Source organism: Stenella coeruleoalba (assembly GCF_951394435.1).
Source record: "Stenella coeruleoalba genome assembly, chromosome: 19".
NCBI classification, from domain to species: domain Eukaryota; kingdom Metazoa; phylum Chordata; class Mammalia; order Artiodactyla; family Delphinidae; genus Stenella; species Stenella coeruleoalba.
Genome location: NC_137165.1, coordinates 47,777,612 through 47,803,604, shown reverse-complemented (window position 1 = coordinate 47,803,604; position 25,993 = coordinate 47,777,612). Strand labels below are relative to the sequence as shown.

General features: G+C 41.3%; 1 protein-coding gene across 5 annotated transcripts in view; it reads left to right on the top strand.

Moving 5' to 3' along the window:
- The window catches only part of PITPNC1 (phosphatidylinositol transfer protein cytoplasmic 1), a 256,232-nt gene that overhangs the window by 96,387 nt on the left and 133,852 nt on the right, over nucleotides 1-25,993 (top strand). The window contains exon 1 of one of the 5 annotated variants that reach the window (XM_079904444.1): nucleotides 23,272-23,283. The exons of the other annotated variants lie outside the window; for them this stretch is intronic. The gene's annotated coding sequence lies outside the window, so the exon portion shown is untranslated. Of the gene's footprint in view, nucleotides 1-23,271; nucleotides 23,284-25,993 lie in introns of those variants that run through there. 5 annotated transcript variants of the gene reach the window in all.

Here is a 25,993-nt window from a genome sequence, read left to right as displayed (position 1 = left end):
TTTTGATATGTTGTGTCTTAATTTTTATTCCTTTAAAAGTATTTACTAATTTCTCTTGTGATTTCTTCTTTGACCCATTGGTTATTTAAGAGTGAGTTGTTTTATTTACACCTATTTGTGAATTTCTCAAATTTCTTTTTCTTTAAATAAATTTTTTTTTTTATTTTTATTTTTGGCTGCATTGGGTCTTCGTTGCTGCGCGTGGGCTTTCTCTAGTTGTGGTGAGCAGGGGCTACTCTTCGTTGCAGTGGCTTCTCTTGGTGCGGAGCACAGACTCTAGGCATGCGGGCTTCAGTAGTTGTGGCACGCAGGCCCAGTAGTTGTGGCTTGCGGGCTCTAGAGCACAGGCTCAGTAGTTGTGGTGCACAGGCTTAGTTGCTCCGTGGCATATGGGATCTTCCGGGACCAGGGCTCGAACCCATGTCCCCTGCTTTGGCAGGCAGATTCTTAACCACTGGGCCACCAGGGAAGCCCTCAAATTTCTAATTTCATTCCATTGTTGTCAGAGAACATGCTTTGAGTGAATTCAGTCCTTTTAAATTTATTGAAGTTTGTTTTATGGTCTAGCAATTGGTCTATCCTGGAGACTGTTCTTCTGCACTGAAAAGAATGTATTCTGCTCTGTTGGGTGGAGTGTTCTGTTATGTTAGGTCTGGTTGGTTTATGGTGTTCATGTCTTTTGTCTCCTTGTTGATCTTCTGCCTAACTGTGCTATCCATTATTGAGAGTGGGGTTTTGAAGTCTCCAACTGTTATAGTTTAATAATCTATTTCTCCCATTAATTTTTGCTTTATGTACTTCAGGGCTCTCTTAGGAGCATACGTGTTTATAATTGTATCTTCCTGATGGGTTGACCTTTTTGTCATTATAAATTGTCCCTCTTCATGTGGAGAACAGGGAACCCTCCTACACTGTTGGTTGGGATGTAAATTGGTACAACCATTATGGAAAATAGTATGGAGGTTCCTTAAAAAACTAAAAATAGAACTACTGTATGATCCAGCAATCCCACTCCTGGACATATATCTGGAGAAAACTCTAATTCGAAAAGATACATGCACTCCATTGTTCATAGCAGCACTATTTACAATAGCCAAGACATGAAAGCAACCTAAATGTCCATTGACAGATGAAAGGATAAAGAAAAGGTGGAATATTACTCAGCCATAAAAAAGAATGGGATTGACATATATACACTAATATGTATAAAATGGATAGCTAATAAGAACCTGCTGTATAAAAAAATAAATAAAATAAAATTCAAAAAAAATGAAATAACGCCATTTGCATCCACATGGATGGACCCAGAGATTATCATAGTAAGTGAAGTAAGTCAGACAGAGAAAGACAAATATCAAATGATAATGCTTATATGTACAATCTAAAAAAATGATACAAATGACTTATTTACAAAACAGAAATAGAGTCACAGATGCGGAAAACAAAATTATGGTTACCGGGGGTGGGGGGAAAGGAGAGGAGGGATAAATTGGGAGATTGGGATTGACATATACCCACTACTATATATAAAATACATAACTAATAAGGACCTACTGTAGAGCACAGGGAACTCTACTCAGTACTCTGTAATGACCTATATGGGAAAAGAATCTAAAAAAGAGTGGATATATGTATATGTATAACTGATTCACTTTGCTGTACAGCAGAAACTAACACAACGTTGTAAATCAACTATACTCCAGTAAAAATTTTTTTTTTAATTCTCTGCTTCATAATAAAAAAAATGTCCCCTTTATTTCTGGTAGTGTTTTTGTTTTAAATTCTACTTTGTCTGATATTAATGCAGCTATTCCATCTTTCTTTATAGCTACTGTTTGCATGATTTTTTTCCCCATCTATACTTTCAACCAATTTGTAACTTTGCATCTAAATTCTCTTGTAGACAGCTTATAGATAGATCTTTTTTTAAAAAAATGTTTATTTATTTAGGCTGCACCGGGTCTTAGTTGTGGCATGCGAGATCTTCATTGCAGCATGTTTTAGTTGTGGCATGTGGACTCTTAGTTGAGGCATGAAAACTTGTAGTTGCAGCATGCATGTGGGATCTAGTTCCCTGACCAGAGATCGAACCCTGGCCCCCTGCATTGGGAGTGTGGATTCTTACCCACTGGACCACCAGGGAAGTCCCTCTTGTTGTTGTTTTTTTTTAATCAAGCCTGATTATCTCTGCTTTGGATTGCTTAATCAGCTCACATTTAGTATTATTGATATAGTTGGATTTGCATCTGCTGTTGTACCTTTTGCTTTCTATATCTCATGTCTTACGTCTTTTTATGTTCCTCTATCTCCCTTCACTGCTTTCTTTTGCATTGAGTGAATATTTTTTAGTGTAGCACTTACGTTATTTTAATGAGTTTTTTTTGTTTTTTTTTTGTTTTTTTGTTTTTTTGTAGTACACGGGCCTCTCACTGTTGTGGCCTCTTCCGTTGCGGAGCAAGGCTCCGGACACGCAGGCTCAGCAGCCATGGCTCACAGGCCCAGCTGCTCTGTGGCATGTGGGATCTTCCCGGACCGGGGCACGAACCCGTGTCCCCTGCATCGGCAGGCGGACTCTCAACCACTGCACCACCAGGGAAGCCCCTAATGAGTTTTTTAAAACTATTTAAAAAGTTATTTTCTTAGTATTTACTCTTAGGCTTGCCATATACATCATAATGTATCAGAATTTATTTCAGATTTATACTACAGTGACTTAATTCCAATGAGACATGGAAACTTTAGTCCTCCTCCCTCTTTTTGTTCTATTATTATTATATGTATCACAGCTGTGTGTGTTACAAAGCCCACAGTACATTGTTATAATTATTACTTTATATAATTTTAAGTCATTTGAAGAAGCTGAGAGAAGAAATGGAGAGTATGTATTTATAGAGTTTGTTATATTAACCTATTTATTTACCGTTTCTGGCTCTCTTCATTGGTGTTGGCGGATGTGAGTTACCATCTGGTACCATTCCCTTCCTCTAATATAGCTTTCTTCACACACATCTCCTCTGTGCAGTTATCGTCAAATATACTACATTTCTATCCATTATAGGCCCAACAGTACAATTCTAGACATACTGTTTTATACTGTTGCTTTTTAAATCAGTTAAGACAAGAAAGGATAAATATGTGCTTATACAATTTTTTTAGTTACATAATTACCTTTATTGGCACTCTTTTTTCATGTGGATTCAAGTTGCTGTCTGGGGTGGCTTGTGATATTTGAAATGCTATTTATATTAACTCCCACTTATTTGTTTTTAAAAAAACAAGAAACCAAAATAACATACAACAAAAGAGGAAATTCTCTTCAGCCATTCTCTTTTTTCCCCATCAATTCTGTAATGCAAATGCTGCTATATATGACACTGTTAACCCTAAAATAGCAGTCACCATACTGTCCGTGGTTCCCCACGTGTCTGAATGCTTGATTTTCCCTAAAAAGAGGTGATGATGCTTAGGAGTTGGCAGCCTCTGCACACCATACCTGACATCCAGGCACAAGACCAGAGGATGGAACTGTGCTGAAACAGTAAAAACAGGCTTGTAACAGCCGTCAACAGGCTAGAGCTTAAAAGTGTTAAAAGGAGAGAATTTTAATTGCCTTGATTACTTTGCCAAGATGGTGTTTTGTGTTGTTCCTGCCCTCTGATGACTGTAAATTATGTTTTGTTGAGCTTTTGTTTAATTTTGTTCTGATTATAAAAGTGGTACGTTCTCATTGAGAATATTTAGGAAATTCAAAAAAAAAAAGAAAAAGAAATTCACAACCCAGAGATAACTACTCAATATTTTTTTCTTACTCTTAATATTTTGGAGAGTCTTTTCTCCCTTCCTTCCTCCCTCCCTCCCTTCCTTCCTCCCTCTCTAATGTGTATATGTTTATATGTACATATAATATTTAAATGGCATCTAAATTTGGACTTAGTTTCCTTTAAGCCTAAGACTTATATAATAGTCATGTTCCTATCTGTTTATCTTGTTTCTGATAGCCACTTTGCCTATATCACCTAATATTTAATATATAGTGTTCCTATTGTTATTTTCTATTTTTTAATTGCTTATAGCTGTAGTTTCTATTTATACCATAACCAAAAGTTTATCAAAAAGTTCTTTTAAATTTCCAAGTGTGGGGGAATTTCCTGGTAGTCCAGTGGTTAGGACTCAGTGCTTTCACTGCTGGGTTCAATTCCTGGTTGGGGAACTAAGATCCCACAAGCTGCGCAGCATGGCAAAAAAAAAAAAATTCCAACTGTTGGGGTTTTGATCTAGACTTATGCTATTTTAAGTGAGGTTTTTTTGAGGGGTGAGGGAAGGTGTGACAGTGAGTCCTGTATAGTTTCATTTGGAATTTATTTAGGTTTTTATTGTGGTTTACTATATGATTAGTTTTTATAAATGTTCCATGAACACATAAAAAGAAATTATAGCCCTTGTTATCATGAATCAAGATCACTTCTTTTTGTTTGTTGTCTGCTAAATCTTTTTTTTTTTAATAAATTTATTTATTTATTTATTTTTGGCTGTGTTGGGTCTCTGTTTCTGTGCGAGGGCTTTCTCTAGTTGCGGCAAGCAGGGGCCACTCTTCATCGCCGTGCGCGGGCCTCTCACCATCATGGCCTCTCTTGTTGCGGAGCGCAGGCTCAGTAGCTGTGGCTCACGGGCCTAGTTGCTCCGCGGCATGTGGAATCCTCCCAGACCAGGGCTCGAACCCATGTCCCCTGCATTGGCAGGCAGACTCTCAACCACTGCGCCACCAGGGAAGCTCTGTTGTCTGCTAAATCTTTGATCATCCTTTTATTGTAACATTTCAGTCTCGTTTAGTTTAAGACTTGTCTCTTGTAAGCAAAAGTGTCACTGGGTTTTATTTTTTTCCACCCATTATGAAAGTTATTTCCTTTTAATATGGAAGTGTATATCTTTTAAAATTATAACTAATAGTATGATCTTGTTTCATCTTATTTTATTTTTACTTTTCCTTTAACATTTGCTATTTGCTATATGTACTATATCTTCTCTAGTGATTTGAAAATTCACATCCTGTTTTTTTTTTTTTTTTTTTTTTGCAATATACGGGCCTCTCACTGTTGTGGCCTCTCCCATTGCGGAGCACAGGCTCCGGTCGCTCAGGCTTAGCGGCCATGGCTCACGGGCCCAGCCGCTCCGCAGCATCACATCCTGTTTTAATCCTTCCTTTAAACTTTGCAAAAAGCATTCTCAACCTTCACTTTTTCTGATTATCGAGGTCAAAGTAATCAATACGTGGAACAATATTTTTTGTCTTCCCTCCCCTTCTTCATTTATGTTCCTTCAAGCCATCTCCACCTACAATAAAACATGTAGCTCTCAGAATGTTATTAATACTTTTTTTGCATTGAATATTATATTTTAAAATTTTAATTTTCAGTCAGTATTTCATATTTATAGTGATTATTTAGACATAACTATTTTGCTGGTTTCACTGTACACTACTAGACCTTTTCTGTCTTGAGCTCTTAATTTTGATACTTCTTAGACATCTAGAGGAGATCTTCAAATAGTTTCAGAGAAAGGGATGTGTTTGAACCTCTGCATGTGTACCTTCTTTTTTTTTTAAGTCTTTATTGAATTTGTTACAATATTGCTTCTTTTTTAATACAAATTTATTTGTTTATTTTATTTTTTTTATTTTTGGCTGTGTTGGGTCTTTCTTGCTGCAGGCGGGCTTTCTCTAGTTGTGGCAAGCGGGGGCTACCCTTCGTTGCGGTGTGTGGGCTTCTCATTGTGGTGGCTTCTCTTGTTGGGAGCATGGACTCTAGGCGCGTGGGCTTCAGTAGTTGTGGCTCGCGGGCTCTAGAGCACAGGCTCAGTAATTGTGGCGCACGGGCTTAGTTGCTCTGCGGCATGTGGGATCTTCCCGGACCAGAGCTCGAACCTGTGTCTCCTGCATTGGCAGGCGGATTCTTAACCACTGCGCCACCAGGGAAGCCACTTGCATGTGTACCTATTCACACAGATGCCAGCTGGGCCATACATAAAATTGTGGAGTAACTCTCTTTTCTTCCCAAATTTGTTTGCCGATGTTTCTTTCTATTCTGGCCAGCAGCTCTACCTCTTTACCTAATTTGCACTGGGGCTTCCATCATGGCTTTTTGGCTATATGCTTTTTCCAGTTGTTGGCCCTCTGTTGTTACCCCATCCTTGAAACCCCTTGCCTGCCCTCATGGGCACTGGGCTGATATCAGTCCCATTCAGTTCCTTTCCATTTTCTCTCCTTCCTTCCTTAAGTCGTCATGCTGGGGAGACACAACTGTGCGCCAGGTAGACCAGTTAGTGACAATGAAAGTTCACTTGATCGTGGGCAAGTGCATAAATCCTATTTAACTGGCTTTTACCAACTGAAAAAGTGCCAATATATTTTAATGTGAAGAGAAATACTGAAGAAAGGAGAAACAAAAAAAGATGAAGTAAGATTTTACACAAACTTCCAGATTAGATGATGCTAAAGATCTATAGAAGTTTTCTGAATATACAATCTCTCTATAGATTTACGATTTTGTTTGTTTTGTCCACATCACTGCCTTAATCATGGATTTCAGTCTTTGGAAGAAGATGTGGTGGCCCTCATGGGCTGGGGAAAGTAGTAGTTTCTTCAGTTTTAATAGGCTTTTCTGGCAAAAGTTTATAAATTCTGCAAGTCCATGTTATCATACAAGCTGAAAAAAACTTTTTTCCATTTAATAATTTATTTGTGGGAAGTCCCTGGCAGTCCAGTGGTTAGGACTCCACGTTTCACTGCCGAGGGCCCAGGTTCAGTCCCTGGTTGGGGAACTAAGATCCCACAAGCCACGTGGCGAGACCGAAATTAAATAAATAAACAAACAAATTATTTGCTATTTGAATGCTAGAGTAAATTCAGAACAGGAATTGGCAATTGCTGTTGTCTTCTATCAATGATAAAAATTCAATTCAACAAACATCTTCTCAATACTTACTATGTGTAATGCACTGGGGTAAACAAAAAATTTTTAAATTCTTATTTGGTAATTGGGTGCTCATTAAATTATGTCCATACAAGGGATATCTTGTGCAGCCATTAATAATTTTTGAAGAGTATTTAAAGATATGGGAAATGCTGATAATAATATATTCAGTTAGGAAAAGCACTTTACGAAGTGATATATTTAGTATAATTTCTAATTTAGCTTAAAAACATTTTGAAAGACTAAAAAGAATACGTACCTAAATGTTACTATTGTTTATTTCTGGATGAGTAAGAAAACTCTTTACCATATTCTAATTTTTCTATAAGGAAAACAAATCAATTTAATAACCAGATAATAGTATGATTTTGTTGTTTTTTAAGGATATAGTGCAGCTCTGTAGGATTATAGGGAATAGGCACAATCATCCCCATTTCAGGAATCCACTTTGACCTCTCAGAAAAGGTGAGATGGAAGCTGGGCCTTGAAATGAGGGCCAAATATTAATAGGCAAATACGCAGAAAGGATGATGCGTACACCAAGCAGAAGAGCCCATTGAAAAAATGTGCAGTATTGAGCGGGAGCACAGCAAATGAAGTGGGGTGGGTGGTGAGAGAGGCAGGGCTGAGAGGATCTTGAAACTTTGGTAAGGAGGCCAGATTTTGCTCTGCCTATTGGGGGAAAACATTGAAGGTTTTAAATTTGGGATGAGAGAATCAGATCAAGAGTAAATCTGTGCTCTAGACAGGTGATTCCAAAACGAATAGGTTGAATGCAAGGCCGGAGACCAGAGGCAGGGGAACCCTTAGGAGACATGCTCCTGGTTCCTTCTGTGTCTCTGGCTGAGCCTTCTCAGTTGTGTTCCCCAGGCTTTCTTCCTTCCTCTCCCGCTAATTGCTGGATGCTACTGGGTCCTGCCTCCCATCCCTATTCTGCCTTGGCTGTACCACCTTCAGGATGCTGTCCATTTCAGTGGTCCAGCCTAGGTCTTTTTTATAGACTCCAAACCAGTATGTGTTTAATTATGTCCGGGTCACCTTCACCTAGTTGTTTCCTGACTCCTCAACTTCACAGAAACTTCTGTCTTCCTTCTGAAGTCTGCTTCTCCTCCTCCTCTCTCGAGCCCCGGAACATAGTCCCTTTTCCCCATCCTACCAGTTAACCGAGACAGAAACTTCAGTGTCCTTACAAAACATACAAAGGGACAACTTTTGTATGATTCCACTTACATGAAGTACTTAGAATAGGCAAATTCATAGAGATAGGAAGTAGAATGGTGGTTGCCAGGGGTGGGGGGATGGGAGGGGGATGCCGAGTTAGTGTTTCATGGGTAAAGAGTTTCTGTTTGGGATGGTGAAAAAGTTCTGGTGATGGTTGCACCATTCTGTGGCAGTAATTAATGCCACTGAATGGTATACTTTAAAATGGTTAAAATGGTAAATTTTCTGTGATGTATATTTTACCACAGTTAAAAACTAAAATAAGATAAAATAAAACCTGTTCAACTTGGTTTGAACCAGTTTCTTTCAGACTTATTTGATTATGGAGCTCTCTGATCAAAAGGGGAAAAAAATGTTTTAAAGTGGAACATAATATTCACATCCTTTAGATGTAAGAGGAACATACTTTGGGGAACATTCCACTATTTGAGGGCAAGGAAGAGGAATTAAGTTCCTCATTTCCTCACACACTGCTGGAACTCAATGCATTTCTTTTTAAGAAACATTATTAGAAATGGTGATTGGGCTTTTATTTAGGAAAATTGTGGGTCAGTTAGCCTTCCTCAGGCTGACCTAATGATATTATTTCTATGGGAGCTTCAAAACACTTTAGCCTGAAAAGGAAATTCTAGGACACAATCCACTCAAATTGGAGGCAGATTTACTTCAACAGTTCTAAGTACATAGTCTCACTTTATGCAGAGCTTTGCAAATTACTTTGAAAAGATAGGAGTTTCTCCCTATTTTGGGTAACTTCTACCTCTCTTCTCTGGGCCACCTTTTGATAACCTCTTGTCCTGCATGGATGCCAAGACTCTTGCTTTGGTTACCTTTCTGAGTTCTTGTTTCAAGAGCCTATCTAATGCCCCAAGCCCTGTACAACTCAAGAGGGTGCTCTTGTGCAGTACACAACCTGTGCAACTGCCCATGTCAATAAACACCCTCAGGTCCCTTTCTTATTCTGTGTACCGTACACCCCAGGAATAGGAATCCTGCCTTGCAATTTCAGCATAGGGTCACCTTTTCCATACCAACTTATTTATTTTCTTTTCTTTTTTTTTTTTTGCGGTACACAGGCCTCTCACTGTTGTGGCCTCTCCTGTTGTGGAGCACAGGCTCCGGACGCGCGGACTCAGCGGCCATGGCCCACGGGCCCAGCCGCTCCGCGGCATGTGGGATCTTCCCGGACTGGGGCATAAACCCGTGTCCCCTGCATCGGCAGGCGAACTCTCAACCACTGCGCCACCAGGGAAGCCCCCAACTTATTTCTTTAATTGAAAAACACATGCTTTTTATAAAAGCTTCAAACCTTACAGAAGTACATTTCCCACAATCCTCTCTTAGGTAATTATCGTTAACAATTGACTATATAATTTTTTTTAGTTTTTTCCCCCATTCATATACTAGTACATGTGTGTGCACTTTACTGAAACTCCTGCTATACCTACTGTTTGCAGTGTACTTTTTTTTTTTTTCCACTTAACTATGCATCTGGGGCCTCTCTCCATTTTGGCAAGTAGAGATCTATTTCATGATTTAATAGCTGTATTGTATTTCATTATTTGGATGTACCTTGATTTATCTAGCTGGTCCCATTGATAGACAATTGGAGTTTTTCCAGCTTTGTGCTATTGCATATAATGAATAATCTGAAGCATATAAATCTTTGCACAATTGCAAAACAGTTTCTCTAGGAAAAATTCCTAGGTAGAGTAACTAGGTCAAATGATATAAACATCTTAAATTTTAATAGATAAAATCATCTTCCTAAAGGATTTAATCACTTCGCTCTCCCACCAGTGTGATCAAGGGTCTATTCCCTCCACCTCACCAACACTGGCAAACCTTTTTCATCTTTACTAATCTGATAGGTGAGAAGTTTTAGTTTGTGTTAAAAAGATTTTTTTTACATGTCTTCCCATTGTAAAATTCTGTAGTGATACTGAATACTTGAGGTTGAATATTTTTCATTTGTTTATCGGCCATTTGTATTTCTTTGAGTCCTTCCCCGGCTTCTACTTGGCTGTACACTTCAATTCCTCATTTCTGTGCTCTACCTGCCAGGATGGGAAATCTGTTCCCTCTCTTCAGACCCCTGTGCTGACTACCACTTCCTGCCTCAGAGCTGGAAGGAGTGATGTCCAGCCCAGGACTTTTGGTGGGAGAGACCTGGGGTGAGTCCCAGCTGCTCCACATATCTGTGTGACTTTTGATAATTTTCCTAACTTCTCTATGCCCCAGTTTCCTCATCTGAAAACTGAGATGGTAATTTTGCCTACAACAAAGGGTTGCCTTCAGGATTAAATGGGATAATTGTTATGTAAAGCATTTAGTCCTTGCTTCATACAGTGTAAACGTTTGGGAAACACTAACTATTGTTATTATTGCTATAATAAAGTGTACTCTTTGTTTTCTAAATTATGCTTCCTGGCCAGTGTCAGTGTTGAGATGGTGAGGATATGGAGAAAGCCTTTGAAAATGGAACGATGCTAAAACATTTACAGTGTTCTTATATCTTCTGCATTCCTATAATTGTCTTGGGGCTCAAACATTAATAAGGCAGCTTGGCTCCGAATATAACACTTTCCAGTATTATTCTGCTTGTGCACATCTGTTTTCTCTCTTTATTGTAACCGAGTTACATGTAATCAGAGGTTACAAACTAATGTGGCTAAATGTAGCTCATCAGTTTCTCATGTTTATAGAGTGTTATGAGTTGTTTTTTAATTTTGGCCAACATTTAGAAGTAGGATGTTCATATAAAAATCTACATTTCCAGCTTTTCTTGAGTAATAGGAAATGTTGACTAGCCTCCACTAGAGCTGGGTCGCTGCGCCCCCTTTAGACGGGGCGTGGGTTCTCCAGGTTCCTATTGCCCGCCCCGCCCCCACGCCGGTTCTTCCCCTTTCCCTCTCCCATGCAGCTGGTTATCATTTATAATTCATCATCATACCTGCCTTGTTGTTTTCCTTAAGGTAGAGGAATATATCCTGGTACCCGTGTCTCTACTAAAAGTGGGAAACTAAGACAAAAATTGTATATTGAACATATTTCTATGTATAAGTGAAGGATTGCCCCATGTGTTTAATTTGCCGAGAAAGTGAATCTGTTCATTTTATTTTATTTTTAAATTTATTTATTTATTTTTGGCTGAGTTGGGTCTTCGTTGCTGCGTGCAGGCTTTCTCTAGTTGCGGCGAGCGGGGTCTACTCTTCCTTGCAGTGCACGGGCATCTCATTGCGGTGGCCTCTTTTGTTGCAGAGCACGGACTCTAGGCACACGGGCTTCAGTAGTTGTGGCACGCAGGCTCAGTAGTTGTGGCTGGCGGGCTCTAGAGCGCAGGCTCAGTAGTTGTGGCGCACGGGCTTAGTTGCTCTGCAGCATGTGGGATCTTCCCGGACCAGGGCTCGAGCCCCTGTCCCCTGCATTGGCAGGTGGATTCTTAACCACTGTGCCACCAGGGAAACCCCAGTTTGTTCATTTTAGCCATGAGCTTCATTCATTGACCTAACCTGCCCCTGGAGACAATAGAGATGTGAATTCTATATGAATCAGTCCTAACAACCTGCCTCTACTGGGCGTTTAAGGGCCCTCTCTGCTCCTTTTCCCCAGTGGTTCTCAATCTTAACTTGGAAGTTTGAAAAGATACCGAGGCCTGGGTGTTCGGTTGTTCTACCCCCCACCCCCCCGCCCCTCCTCCTGCAAAGAGCAGGAGAGCCTTTTTGGATGGATCAAGGGGAGGAAAGTTTACTGGATTTGTGTCTAGGGACATGATCTGTCTTTCTTGGCATGCTGCCTCTTAGGATCCCCAGCTTTCCCCATAAAACTGAGGGTTATGAGTCCTGGCATTCGTGGGCTGAAAGGCCAAGAGGGCTAATGAGACCAGCCATGCCCTCCTTCTCAGGGAGGAGAGATGTGCTTCCATTCTTTTCCCTTGGTGTGTTCCTTTCTTTGGACTGCTCGTCCTTCACTCTCAAAGTGGTGAGACTTAGAGGGTCGAGCTTTGGCTGTGGACTTGAAGACAGTGAGGCCAGGCTGCCTGCCTGGCTGTCACCCCCAGGACAGCTCTCCCTGGGCAGCAGGCCCTGCCAGTTGCAGGCGGGGAGGGCCGCTCACTAGGCTTGGAACCCCTGTTGGGGCTGAGGACAGAGCAAGTGTGAATAATGCCTCAGCTTGAGCAGCATCTTGTCCAGTTTCCCCCCAAAGTGTGGCTTAGCATGGCCGGTTGAGGACCTGGGTGGTCAGGCCCCAGTGGCAGATCCCTCATCAAATCTCAGCATCATAGAGCACTGACCCCTTCCAGCTTCCACAAGCATACACGAGGGCTCTATCTTGTGTTCGCAGGCAGCCTGTTCTTCCTTTTCAAGTATTTATATTTTATCATCATTTTTTGTTTATATGTCTGTTTCCCTTACTAGAACCTAAGCTCCTTGACGGCAGGGACTGTACTTTATCATTTTAATAACCTTGGTACCCAGGGCATAATTGGTGTTTGATAAATATTCTCTAATGGATTTACATTTTCATAATTTTATTGACTCTTTTGCCATATGAAAAGCTGTTTTCTAGGTGCTATGGGAACATAGGAGGTTTAAAATGTAGTTTATGTTCTGAAGGAACTTGTCATCCAGTTGGGGAGATAAGCTCAATCATTCATTCCTTCAGTCATTCATTTGAACATATACTGAGCATCTAAGCCCTGGTCAGTTTGGCGTTGGGGATATGATATCAAGGTGTGTACTCCACTCTCAAGTGGCTTCCAGTTAGTAGGAGGGATAGATATAAAATGATATAAAATGAGCACAACGTAAGGTGATAAGTGCAATGATAGGATTCCTAACAATTGTTAAAAATATGGAGTAAAAAATAAATAGCTCAAAAGAGTAATGGAGGAACTAACACAAAGCAGTGCATGACTTGGTAGTTGTGATTAGAAGTAAAGCCCAGCTTTCCTAGGGGCCACCGAGGGGATATTGAGAAGTGTCTGCTGAGAAAGCGTCTCCCATGAAATCAGTGGTGCACAGTGCCCCTCCGTACAGCTAAGGTGTAGCAAAGGCCCACCTTGAAAACACCCGTCCTGGGCTTCCCTGGTGGCGCAGTGGTTGAGAGTCCGCCTGCCGATGCAGGGGACACGGGTTCGTGCCCCGGTCCAGGAAGATCCCACATGCCACGGAGCGGCTGGGCCCATGAGCCATGGCCACTGAGCCTGCACATCCGGAGCGTGTGCTCCGCAACGGGAGAGGCCACAACAGTGAGAGGCCCGCGTACCGCAAAAAAAACAAAAAAACACCCGTCCGACCTGCTTGACCTAGTGTTTCCCAAGCTTATGTGAGCGTGATGCTCTTTTCTCCCCACTATTTAACTAACATCCTATGGAACTGACATTCCTTAAAGTCATTTTAGGAAATGCCAGTGTAGATACCATCTGTAATTAGATAGCTGGTGGCTCTTAACATTTTGCGGGGAGGTGGATCTTTTGAGAAGTTAACAGTGGGGGGAATTGTGCACAATTCATGCATTCCTTGAAGCCCATCTGAGACCCTTGTCCATGGTCAGGGAAAGAAAAGAAGGGAGCAAATCCCAGGTAGGAGGGATCTGTGTGGGCCAAGACAAAAGAGGATGGAAAAGATGGGTCTTAGTGCCAAGCAGTTTGACTGTGAGGGAGGGAGAGATGGGGCAGAGAGACAGGGGACCATGGTGGAGTTGGAGATGGTCAACTGTGGAAGGCCTGAGATAGCTGGCATGGAATTACCAGTCGTTAATGGCCAATTGCCTGTGAAGGTTAAGGGAGATGCAAGGTCGAGAACACATCTACTAATGGACACTGGAGTCATAGAAGGATTATTCATAGAAACAGGAAAGTCACAGAGCCAAAATCTTCCACATGTCAAAACCTATTATTATTATCATGTTGAAATGCTCCAACTTGCCTTTTTTACCAACCCTGCCCTCCCCCCGCCAACTTGCCCTTATTAATTTGTGCTGAATCTCCCAATTGAAAAATTCACTTTCAGAATTGGATTTGCCATCTAACTGGGCCTCCTACCTTGAACAATTAAAAATCCGATTGGTCTGACTTCTAATTTTAGAAGGAATCAAGCTGACCTTCGTTGAGCTGTTGCCAACGGGAGCCTGTTACCTGGGTGACTAGATTTACAATATGTCAGTATGCAAATACCATCTGCCCAAGAGGAGGAAGGAAGGCCTTCCTCCTCTGAGAGTTGTCAGAAGTTCTGGAAATGTCTTCCTCTGGGAATGGGGAGGAGGCTTGCCAAAGAGGAGGAAAACCAGGAATGATGTGATTTTTCAAGGTTAGAGTCTTTTCCTCACTCTAGGAGTGAGGACAGGAGTTTGTGGTTTGCCTTACGGACTGTCCTGTAAGGTTGATCACTAGGGATATACATGTAAGTCAGATTTTACATTTCTTGGGGAGGGGGGGAGGGAACCAAAAGGGTAGCATCTATCACTTCAGTGTATTTAGATTCAGATGACTGCAGAAGTTTAATGAAGCCTTTGAGTATGCAATTCTTGTTTTCCACAATGCCTTCAGGAATCTAATTTCAATTGTTAAGAGCATCTGAGCCCGCTGCCTTGGGCTCTCAAGAAGGGTGAAGAGAAGTGGATATTTCATCTCACTTTCCCTCACATCAGCTTGACTGGGGAAGCTGAAGGGATTTTCTCCCCAGAATATCTGTATTCAGCTCCTGTCCTGCACATTGTTTCAGGCTAAGGTTTACAATCACATTTGGAAACATTCAAATCTGAAGGCAGGCAGGGAAGTTCTATTCCTTTTCATGAAATAACTGTCACATCAGCTGTCAGCTGCAGGAGTTTCTTCTACCCACGTGTTTTGTGAGTCCAAATTAGATGGACTCATTAATTTTAATTTTTACTTTAAAATCTCAAGGACTTGTATGGGTGGGTATGCTTCCTTTAATTGCCATGTGTCAGAATTTGTGTAGGAGGAAGAGTTTCCAGGAGCAGGGCCAAGAACCTTGGGCTCTTAGCTTCTAATTTTGTCCCCCCTGGTAACTTCCCGTGACCTCCTTCTCTGCTTGCTCTCGTTGGCACTGCCATCTCCCACCTCTTTAAAAAACTCCTAATATCCACCTAAAACTGTCAGCCGCATGAAAGAGTGAGGAAGGTCACTTTACTTCCCAGGGTACTTTCACCCAGCCTTATAAATAAATAGCTTTTCATGTCAAGCAAGTGGCTGAGGAGATGAATGCCAGAGACAAGGGATGGTAAATCCCGGAGCTCGACTGCCTGGTTTCAAATCCCAGCTCTGCTACTTTCTAGCTGGGTAAAGTTGGGCAAGTTACTCAACCTCTGTGTGCACCAGTTTCTTCATTTGTAAAACAGGGATAAAAATACTACTATCTCATAGAGTTGCTGTGAGGATTAAATAAGTATGAATGCTTTAGGACCATGCTGACCCCAGAAAAGTTAGCACCGTGTAGCAGCATTATTCTTCTTTGCTTTTTTTCCAAAACAAACAACTTTTTATTGAAGTATAGTTGATTTACAATGTTGTGTTTGTTTCTGGTGTACAGCAAAATGATTCAGTTTTTTCAGATTCTTTTCCATTATAGGTTATTACAAGATACTGAATATAATTCCCTCTGCTACACAATAAATCCTTGTTGCTTAGCTATTTTATATGTAGTAGTTGTGTATTTGTTAATCCCAAACTCCTAATTTATCCCCCCACCTTTCCCCTTTGGTAACCACAAGTGTGTTTTCTATGTGAGTTTATTTCTGTTTTGTAAATAAGTTTTGTAAATAAGTTCATTTGTATCGTTTTTTTAGATTTCACATATAAGTGATTTCATATATTTGTCTTTGTCTGACTTACTTTACTTAGTAGTAAGATAATCTCTAGGTCCATTCATGTTGCTGCAAATGGCATTATTTCATTCTTTTTTATGTCTGAGTAGTATTCCATTGTGTGTGTGTATATATATATATATATACACCACATCTTCTTAATCCATTCCTCTGTTGGTGAATATTTAGGTTGCTTCCATGTCTTGGCTATTGTAAATAGTGCTGCTATGAACATAAGGGTGCATGTATCTTTTTGAATTAGCATTTTTGTCTTTTCCAGATATATGCCCAGGAGTGGGATTGCTGGATCCCATGGTAACTCTATTTTTAGTTTTTTAAGGAACCTCCGTACTGTCCTCCATAGTTGCAGCACCGATTTACTTTCCCACCAACAGTGCAGGAGTGTTCCCTTTTCTCCACACCCTTTTGTGTGGCAGCTTTTATTATTATTTCTGTGTGCATCTTCAGAGGCCCTAGGAAGTAGTGAGGTTTTGCTGTGAGCAAGTAAATGTCCAGGATTTATTTGCAGGCTGTGACTTCCCGCTTCCTTCTTAACAGGCTAGTGCCTGTCCACACACAGGTCAAGCCTCATTTTCTGTGTGATGCCCTCCTGGACAACTGTAGTCTGTGCCGCTCCCTTTCTAACCCTCGCACACTTTCCGTGTGTGTTGTATAATTAGTACCTTTGGATCTGCTATCTTAGCTCCTAATTGTCTGTAGTGTCATACTTAGCTCTTTGTTGTCCCCGCAGATTAATGAAAAGACACCATGAGCCTGGACAGTTGCCCAGGATGTCTATTCATCAGACGTGCCCAAGTTTCAAATATGGTGACATGAGCAAGCAAGGCCACACTTGTCCCATAATTTATTCTTGGTTTTTGAAGTCACTTGTTTGACTTTCTACAAGTCACTTAAAATTATCAAAAGTAAGTATGAGACATTATTGGTGGGAATGTCAAATGGTGTACCAGCTGTGGAAAATGGTCTGGCAGTTCCTCAAAAGGTTAAACATAGTTATCATATGACCCAGCAATTCACCCCTAGATATCTACCCAAGAGACATGGACACAAGTCCACACAAAGATGCATACATATATGTTCATTGTGGTATTACTTGTAATAGCCAAAAAGTGGAAATAACCCAAATATTTATGAAGTGATAAATGAACAGACATGGGATAGCCATATAATGGAATATTATTTGGCAGTAAAAAAGGAAGGAAATACTGATACATGCTACAACATGGATGAATCTTAAAACTTTTTGCTAGCACTATTCACCGTAGCCAAGACATGGAAACAACCTAAATGTCCATTTAGGTTGACAGATGAATGGGTAAATAAGAGGTGGTATGTATATACAATGGAATACTATTCAGCCGTAAAAAAGAATGAAATAATGCCATTTGCAGCAACATGGATGGACCTAGAGGTGATCATACTAAGTGAAGTAAGTCAGAAAGATAAAGGCAAATATCATATGATATCACTTATATGTGGAATCTAAAATATGACACAAATGAACTTATCTACAAAACAGAAACAGACCGACAGACATAGAGAACAGACTTGTGGTTGCAGGGGTGGGTGGGGGTGGAGGAGAGATGGAGTGGGAGTTTGGGATTAGCAGGTGCAAACTATTATATACAGAATGGATAAACAACAAGGTCCTATTGTATAGCACAGGGAGCTATATTCAATATCCTGTGATAAACCATAATGGAAAAATATGATAAAGAATATATATGTATAACTGAATCACTTTTCTGTACACCAGAAATTAACACAACATTGTAAATCAACTATATTTCAATTTTAAAAAAACACACTATGCTAAGTGAAAGCAGTCAGTCACAAAAGGCCACATACTGTATGATTCCATTTATATGAAATGTCCAGAATGACCATATCCCTAGTGACTGAAGGTAGATTAGTGGTTGCCAGGGGCTGGGAGGAGGGGAGAACGGGGAGTTACCGCTAATGGGTGTGGAGTTTCTTTTGGGGATGATGAAAATATTCTGGAATTAGATAGTGGAGACAGTTGCATAGCCTTGTGAATATACTAAAAACTACTGAATTGTATACTTAAAAAAACACAACTAGCAAGCATGAGAAACTACTTAAATCCACTGCGGAGTCTAAAGTTATTTCCAAGATTACTTTTTCAAGAGTAGCTTCACCTAAAATAGAATAAAGAGTGACTTAAACCATAAGAAAAACATGAAAAAGGCAAATTACCCAGAGTGGCTTTTTTTACCTCAAATCTTTGAATATAAGTCATACACGTTTGATTCATAAGTAAATTCTGCAAGACTGTTTGCTGCCTTCTACATTGTGATTCTATAATTTACTACATTCCTGGCTGGGCCATCAAAATAATCCTGAAAGCAGCTTCTATAAGAGAAATAGAAGTGCCTTTTCAGGTCATGCCCACCACCACCCCTGGACTCCCTAAGGTAATAATTCATGGCTGTCTCTTTGTGGTGCCCTACACCATAGTCACTTAACTATTATGAATATGTTGGGGCCTTTTTACATAAAGGGATTTATTGCATTTTCATCTTCTATTTGCAGGCAGAGCATTTCAAAGGGATACCCTCCGATTCCCTGAAAAATAACCACCTCAGTTCATCAGTGCTTTATCAGAAAGGTCTTCTGATTTAAATAAATGGTAGAGTTGAAATCTCTCCCAGGGCAGTCGCAAGTACTTATTTGGAAGACAGATTTGACATGCCCAAGCACCACCTAAAGAGAGCCTTACAACAGTGAGATCCAAGAAAGAAATTAGCGTTGACTTTACAACATCATGTGACCACATCCCACCCATTAGGATGGCTATTATTGAAAAACAAACAAAAAATGGAAAGTAACCAGTGTTGGCAAGGATGTGGAACAACTGGAATCCTTGTGCATTGTTGCTGGGAATAAAATGGTGCAGCTGCTGTGGAAAACAGTTTGGTGGTTCCTTAAAAAGTTAAACATAGAATTATCATATGATCCAGCAAATCCACATCTAGGTGTGAACTCAAACAGATACTTGTATACCAACGTTCATAGCAGCATTAGTCACAATAATAGCCAGAGGGTGGAAGCCACCCAAATACCCATCAGCAGATGCATGAATAAGTATCCATGGTATACACATACAATGGAATGTTTTTCAGCCTTAAAAAGGAATGAAATTCTGACACATACTACAACATGGATGAACCTTGAAAACGTTATGCTAAAGTGAAAAAGCCCATCAAGAAAGGACGCACATTGTGTGATTTCACTTACATGACGTATCTAGAATAGACACGTTCATAGACAGGAAGTAGATTAGAGGTTACTAGGGAGGAGGAATGGAATTGCTATCTAATGGGGACAGAGTTTCTTTCTGAAATGATGAAAAAGTTCAGAAATGGAAGGTGGTGTTGGTTGCACAACAATTATGAATGAACTTAATGCAACTGAATTCTACATTTAAAAATGGCTAAAACGGGCTTCCCTGGTGGCACAGTGGTTGAGAGTCCGCCTGCCGAAGCAGGGGACACGGGTTCGTGCCCCGGTCCGGGAAGATCCCACGTGCCGCGGAGCGGCTGGGCCCGTGAGCCATGGCCGCTGAGCCTGCGCGTCTGGAGCCTGTGCTCTGCAACGGGAGAGGCGACAGCAGTGAGAGGCCCGTGTACCGCAAAAAAAAAAAAAAAAAAAAAAAAGGCTAAAATGGTAAATTTAATAACTATATTTTACCACAATTAAAAAATAAAAAAAGAATCCTGTGAGGAACAGCATTCCGATTCATCATTTTGTCTCTGTGTTCTTTTTTCTCCCCACTCTTTGAAAACACGGTGAATTGTATTTATTTCATCACGGCGTTGCCTCCCCTAGGAGAATGCACAGAGATGGAGGATTACTGACTGTTGACGGAGCAAGAACAGGGTCACCACTCGGCCTTAAAAGTACCATTTGATGGAATCTCTCTCTTGGTCATTAGAATAAGTCTGAGATGCATCAGAAAGTTATTTATTTATTTGTATTTTTATTGAAGTATAGTTGATTTATAATGTTGTATTAGTTTCTGATGTATAGCAGAGTGATTCAGTTACACGCACACACATATATTATACATATTCTTTTTCATATTCTTTTCCATACGGTTTATTATAGGATATTGAATATAGTCCCCTGTGCTGTACAGTAGGGCCTTGTCATTTATCCATCCTATACAATAGTTTGCATCTGCTAATCCCAAACTCCCACTCCATCCCTCCTCTACTCCCCCTTTAGCAACCACAGGTCTGTTGTCTATGTCTGTGAGTCCGTTTCTGTTTTGTAGATAAGTTCATTTGTGTCATACTTTAGATTCCACATATAAGTGATATCATATGATACTTGTCTTTCTGACTTACTTCACTTAGTATGATCATCTCTGGGTCCATCCATGTTGCTGCAGATGGCATTATTTCATTCTTTTTTATGGCTGAGTAGCAGTCCATCATGTGTGTGTATATATATATATAACACATATTCTTTATCCATTCATCTGTCGATGGACATTTAGGTTGCTTCCATGTCTTGGCTATTGTAAATAGTGTTGCTGTGAACATTGGGGTGCATGTATCTGAAAAAGATAGAATTTTTTGTTTTTTGTGGGTTTTTTTTTGCGGTACGCGGGCCTCTCACTGTTGTGGCCTCTCCCGTTGCGGAGCACAGGCTCCAGACGCGCAGGCTCAGCGGCCATGGCTCACGGGCCCAGCCGCTCTGCGGCATGTGGGATTCTCCCGGACCGGGGCACAAACCCGTGTCCCCTGCATCGGCAGGCGGACTCTCAACCACTGCACCACCAGGGGAGCCCCAAAGATAGATTTTTAAATGTAGCAATTCCTGGAAATGTACCCAGTTTACTCTATTTTGCCTGTCTTCATTAACTGTCTCAGGAGAGCAGGAGTTGACAACTGTATACTTTTCTCCATCAGTTATCTGCTTCTTTTTACCAAGGAAGAAACACCCATAGGCTGCTATTGCTTAGGAGAATGGTGCCTTCCCAGCCACGTACCCTACAGCTACCTATGGGCTACAGGTACCACTGCAGGCATGTGAAACCTGGGGCCACTCCTCCAAAGTGGGGTGAAAACAGATGCTGGAGTTTTCCAGACTTTGAACCACAGATATAACTTGGTCATAACTCTCATCATTGCTCTAGAGTTAGCAGAGCCCTGAAACCACTTGCCGTGTCAACTAGCACTTAAGCAAGCAAAGGGGTTCAGTGACCTTCAAATATTACTGAGATCTTCTTGTTCTAGGCATGAAGTGTCTTGAATAATTCTTTCAAAACATTAAGAACTCCCATTGTTCAATTGTACATGAAGCAGCACGTGCTTCTCTTTGCATTCAGTGTGCTCTTCTGCTCTCAGAAGTTCTCAAAGACACTAAAACTAATTGCTGTCATTCCTACGAGTATATTTCTAGCTTTAACCAGAACAACAGCATCTCTTGATGTCACCCATCATTTTCCTGAAGGATTGGTAGGTACAATAGGCTTCACAAACAGGGGCTTTTCTAATTCTGGAAAGAGCCTGTTACCCCCATAAAGCTAGAACTCTCTCCTAGAAACACCTCTGGTTATGAGGCCAAGGTTAAGGAGATGAGCATCGACACAGCAGGGTGTGGCAAGGAGACGGTGCAGGATATATTTCTGGGAAGGTTCTATCTTAGTTTTCTCCCTTTTTGGTCTTGTGATTGGCTGTGGGTTTCTGCTTTGTAGTAAACACAAGAGCCTTGATTGCTTTCTAAAAGTCAGCCCTGTTACCAAACCTCTCCATTTACTTGAGTTGCAGTTGGTTTCACATTTCTTGGCAAATGGTCCCATGGCTTTTACGTCAGCCTCAAGTTCCTTCAGCTCACAGCCTTGTGTCTTCGAGGTGGAACTCAGGAAACCCTCCTCTTCTCCAGAGACCAGGTCGACCTTGTTCATCGCTCTGCCTCCAGTATCTACAGAGCCTGATGTACTCTGTTTGTTCAGTGCACGAACGAGAAGGGACCAAGAGTGTCCCCCAACCAAAGTCTGGAGAAATCCTATGTTCTGCCTCAAGGGCCAACTACCCTTGTGGTTTTGAACTGAGTTCTGGCAGTTCCTGTCTTTGCTCTCTGTGGTTTTTCATGCTGCTCTCTAATGGCTAACGTGTTCAGATTCTCATTTATCAATACCAGGGGATGACACCTCTTGCCTGAGCCGATGCTTCTGTGTTATCATATTGGCTTTTCAATATGTGTATCAAATGAGTTCTCAGGGCTAGAATACCACCCCCAAGGATGAGTCAGTGTTGGAAGGAGCAGTTAAAATGTGCTCTCTTGGGACTTCCTTGGTGGTGCAGTGGTTAAGAATCCCCCTGCCAATGCAGGGGACACGGGTTCGAGCCGTGGTCCGGGAAGATCCCACATGCCGCGGAGCAGCTGAGCCCGTGCTCCGCAACAAGAGAAGCCACCGCAATGAGAAGCCCACACACTGCAACGAAGAGCAGCTCCCGCTCGCCGCAACTAGAGAAAGCCCATGTGCAGCAACGAAGACCCAATGCAGCCAAAAATAATAAATAAACTTATTTTTTTTTAATGTGCACTCTTACTTTTCATATACTATACCCTCCTGTACTCGGTCAAGTGGATTATGCTGCTGGACGGCTGAGTGTACTAGAAACAATTTACGGTTTTGTACAGTCACAGGCGTGTAGAGTTCTGCTTGCACCAGCACGAAGCATACCCTGAGCCCTTTCCTTGGCATTGAGTTGCTCTATTTCTATTCAGTTTAGTCCAAAACTTAGAATGGGTTAAGCACCAGCCTACAATGCTGTTTATATTAGTTTGTCACAGAAGGTGGATTTTTGAATTAAATGTCAATAACCCAGCTCCTGCTTAAATCTTTTTATCAGCTTTTTCATTCCTGCACCCTGGCATTATGACACAGTATTACGTAATAAACAAGGCACCTCTGATAGCTGCTTATAAAGATCCGGGAGAAAAGATAAATATGTGATGAAGCACTGATATCCTGAAATATGAGCTGCAGGTTTGTATTTTCTTTGTGGGATCGGATATTGGTTTTCGTGCTTTATTGACCTGGCAGAGAGAGAGCTGACGAAACACCAAGGAACTTTACACCTTCTTTTTTTTTTTAAACCTCACTTGTCTACATGGAGAAATCTGGACATTTGAGTCGCAGAGCCAGAAGGACTGATGGGGCTAGCCAGTCATGTCGTTGCAGAACCCAAATCAGATCCAGCCCTTAGAGGTAAAAATACACACCATACCTTCCCAATGGAATAAAGGAAATGGAATTGGGCTTGTTGTAGAGTTGCTCCCAGGCAGATGGAGGAGCTGGGCTGTGAACTGTGAGCTGGGGTTCTCAGTGACCCTAGTTAAGGTTGGCGGGGTCAGAATGCATTTGTATTCGGTTAATCACTCTTTCCCTTCTGTCAGGCTGTTTGTCCGTAACACTGTCACAGTCAGCACCATGTTGCTTGGGAACATCAGCAACAGGAATCCTCCAGATTGCTAATGTCAAAGACATTTAAGTTTAGGGCAGAGCGAGCCAGGCATCTCCCCCGGCATGGCAGGAATCGGGCGTCTCATGCAACATTGTCTCTGGGGGAAGTCATTTTATAGTTCTGTCCCCTTGGCTCAACACCTTCAAATAAGCTTCCAAACCAAAGGTCCATCCAAATATAGAAGTCCCTGTCCTAAAAAAAGTTTTTTCATAATCATAAAAATAGAATCACTGATAGATGGCCACCTTGAGGCGTGAAGTAAGTAAGCGACAGGGGAGAACGACATGTTCCAGGTTTTTTAAAGAATTGTGATGAAATATACATCACATAAAGTTTACCGTTCTAACCATTTTTAAGTGTACAGTTCAGTGGCATTGAGTGCATTCACATTGTTATGCAAACATCAACACCGTCCATCCATCCCCAGAACTTTTTCATCATCCCACACAGAAACTCTGTCCTATTAAGCGTTAACTCCCCACCCCTGCTGGCAACCACCAGTCTACTTTCTGTCTCTGTGAATTTGACTGCCCTAGGGACGTCATATAAATGGATGTTCCCAAGTTTTTTTATAACGTTTTGGGAAGTGTTTGATCTGACTACCATCTAATACAATTTTTGCAGAAGGAAATGACGGTCTTGGGCTGATGCTCAGGTTTTCCCCGATTTTTGCATTGTAGGGGTGTGTATGGCAGATGCCTTGTTCTCTTAGCCTGTATAGAACTGTAGCAAGGGACTTCTCTGGTGGCGCAGTAGTTAAGAATCCACCTGCCAATGCAGGGGACACGGGTTCGAGCCCTGGTCCGGGAAGATCCCACATGCCGTGGAGCAACTAAGCCCGTGCGCTACAACTACTGAGCCTGCGCTCTAGAGCCCGTGAGCCACAACTACTGAAGCCTGCGTGCCTAGAGCCCGTGCTCCGCAACAAGAGAAGCCACCGCAATGAGAAGCGCGTGTGCTGCAACAAAGAGTTGCCCCCGCTCGCTGCAACTAGAGGAAGCCCAGGCGCAGCAACGAAGACCCAATGCAGCCAAAAATAAATAAAGATTTGACCTTTTAAAAAAAGAACTGTAGCAAAATGGAAACAAATGAAACAGATCTTCACCTCCCAGTCAGATGTGTTGCCAAACAGAAGGAGCCATAGCTACAGCGTACAGTTTTACATTTTATAAAGCATATTAATTTGTAAGTTTTTTTCTCACTTGATTGTCACCATGTCCCATGAGGTGTTTCCTTAGTCCCATTTTAATGATAAGAAACTGTGGCTCAGTTAAGCAAATTGTCTAGGGTTACAAAACTCATCAAAGGCAGAATCAGGACTTTGGCTGCAGGTTTTCAATTTTAAAACTGCAGTGCTTTCCAACATAGCACACAGTGAACAATTATCACCTCTCTGGAGGTCCAGGTAATGCCAGTCCTCAGAAAGGGAGAGCTTCTCCAAATGTATGCCTTATTACCAGTGCCCTACCTCGCTAGCTTGGGGAAACACATGGAAACCCTTGACCTGACCAGCCAGCCTCTGAAGTCTTGGTATGGATTGATGGCCTGACTCTCCATCCCTGATGGTCAAGTTTAGGGCTTAGACCAGCACCATCCAATAGAAATATGTGAGCCACAAATGCCAACCACATATGTAAAGAAACAGGTGAAGTTATTTTTAAGAATATATTTTAGTTAACCCTGTATCTCTAAAATACTATCATTTCCATATGCAGTCAATTTAAAAATTATTAATGAGCTTTACTTTTTTTGTTGTTGTTACTAAGTTTTTTGCTGTTGTTACTAAGTGTGCGTTTTACACTTATAAGCAGTCTCAAGCCAGATGCTAAAATTTCATCAGAGGTACCTGATGTGAATTGAGATTTCATAAAAGTTTTCAGTTTAAACAGTAGATTTATGTCTACTGAATGGTGTGTCTCAGACGTATGTAAAAGTTTTCTTATAGCTGAATCGAGTATCAGTTTTAAAGTTTAAGTTAATTAAAAGGAAAGAAAATTTTAAATTCAGTCCCTCCATCGCACAGGCCCCATTTCCAATGCTCATAAGCTACATATGGCGAGTGGCCACCATCCCGGACAGCGCTGGTTAGTGCTGGACCCAGTAGCACTGCACTAGACAGGGGTCAGCAACCTTTTTCTGTAAAAGGCCTGATAGTAAATATTTTCAGCTCTTTGAACCACACAGTATCTGCTGTGGTATCGTGAGAGCAGTCACAGAATGAATGAGTACGGCTGTGTTCCAATGAAACTTTATTTTAAAAACACAGGCACCAGGCCACATAGTTTGCTGACTGCTGGACCAGAGCATTTGTCCCACTGCCTCAGCTGTGCTGTGAGATTCTAGAAAACAGCTGGCTCTAGCCTCTAGTTTTCTGATATGAGGTTGTTAAAATCTGGCCTCATCACATCCCCTTCCCCGAGTGGAATTACAATTTTGGCACCACTTGGCGTGAAG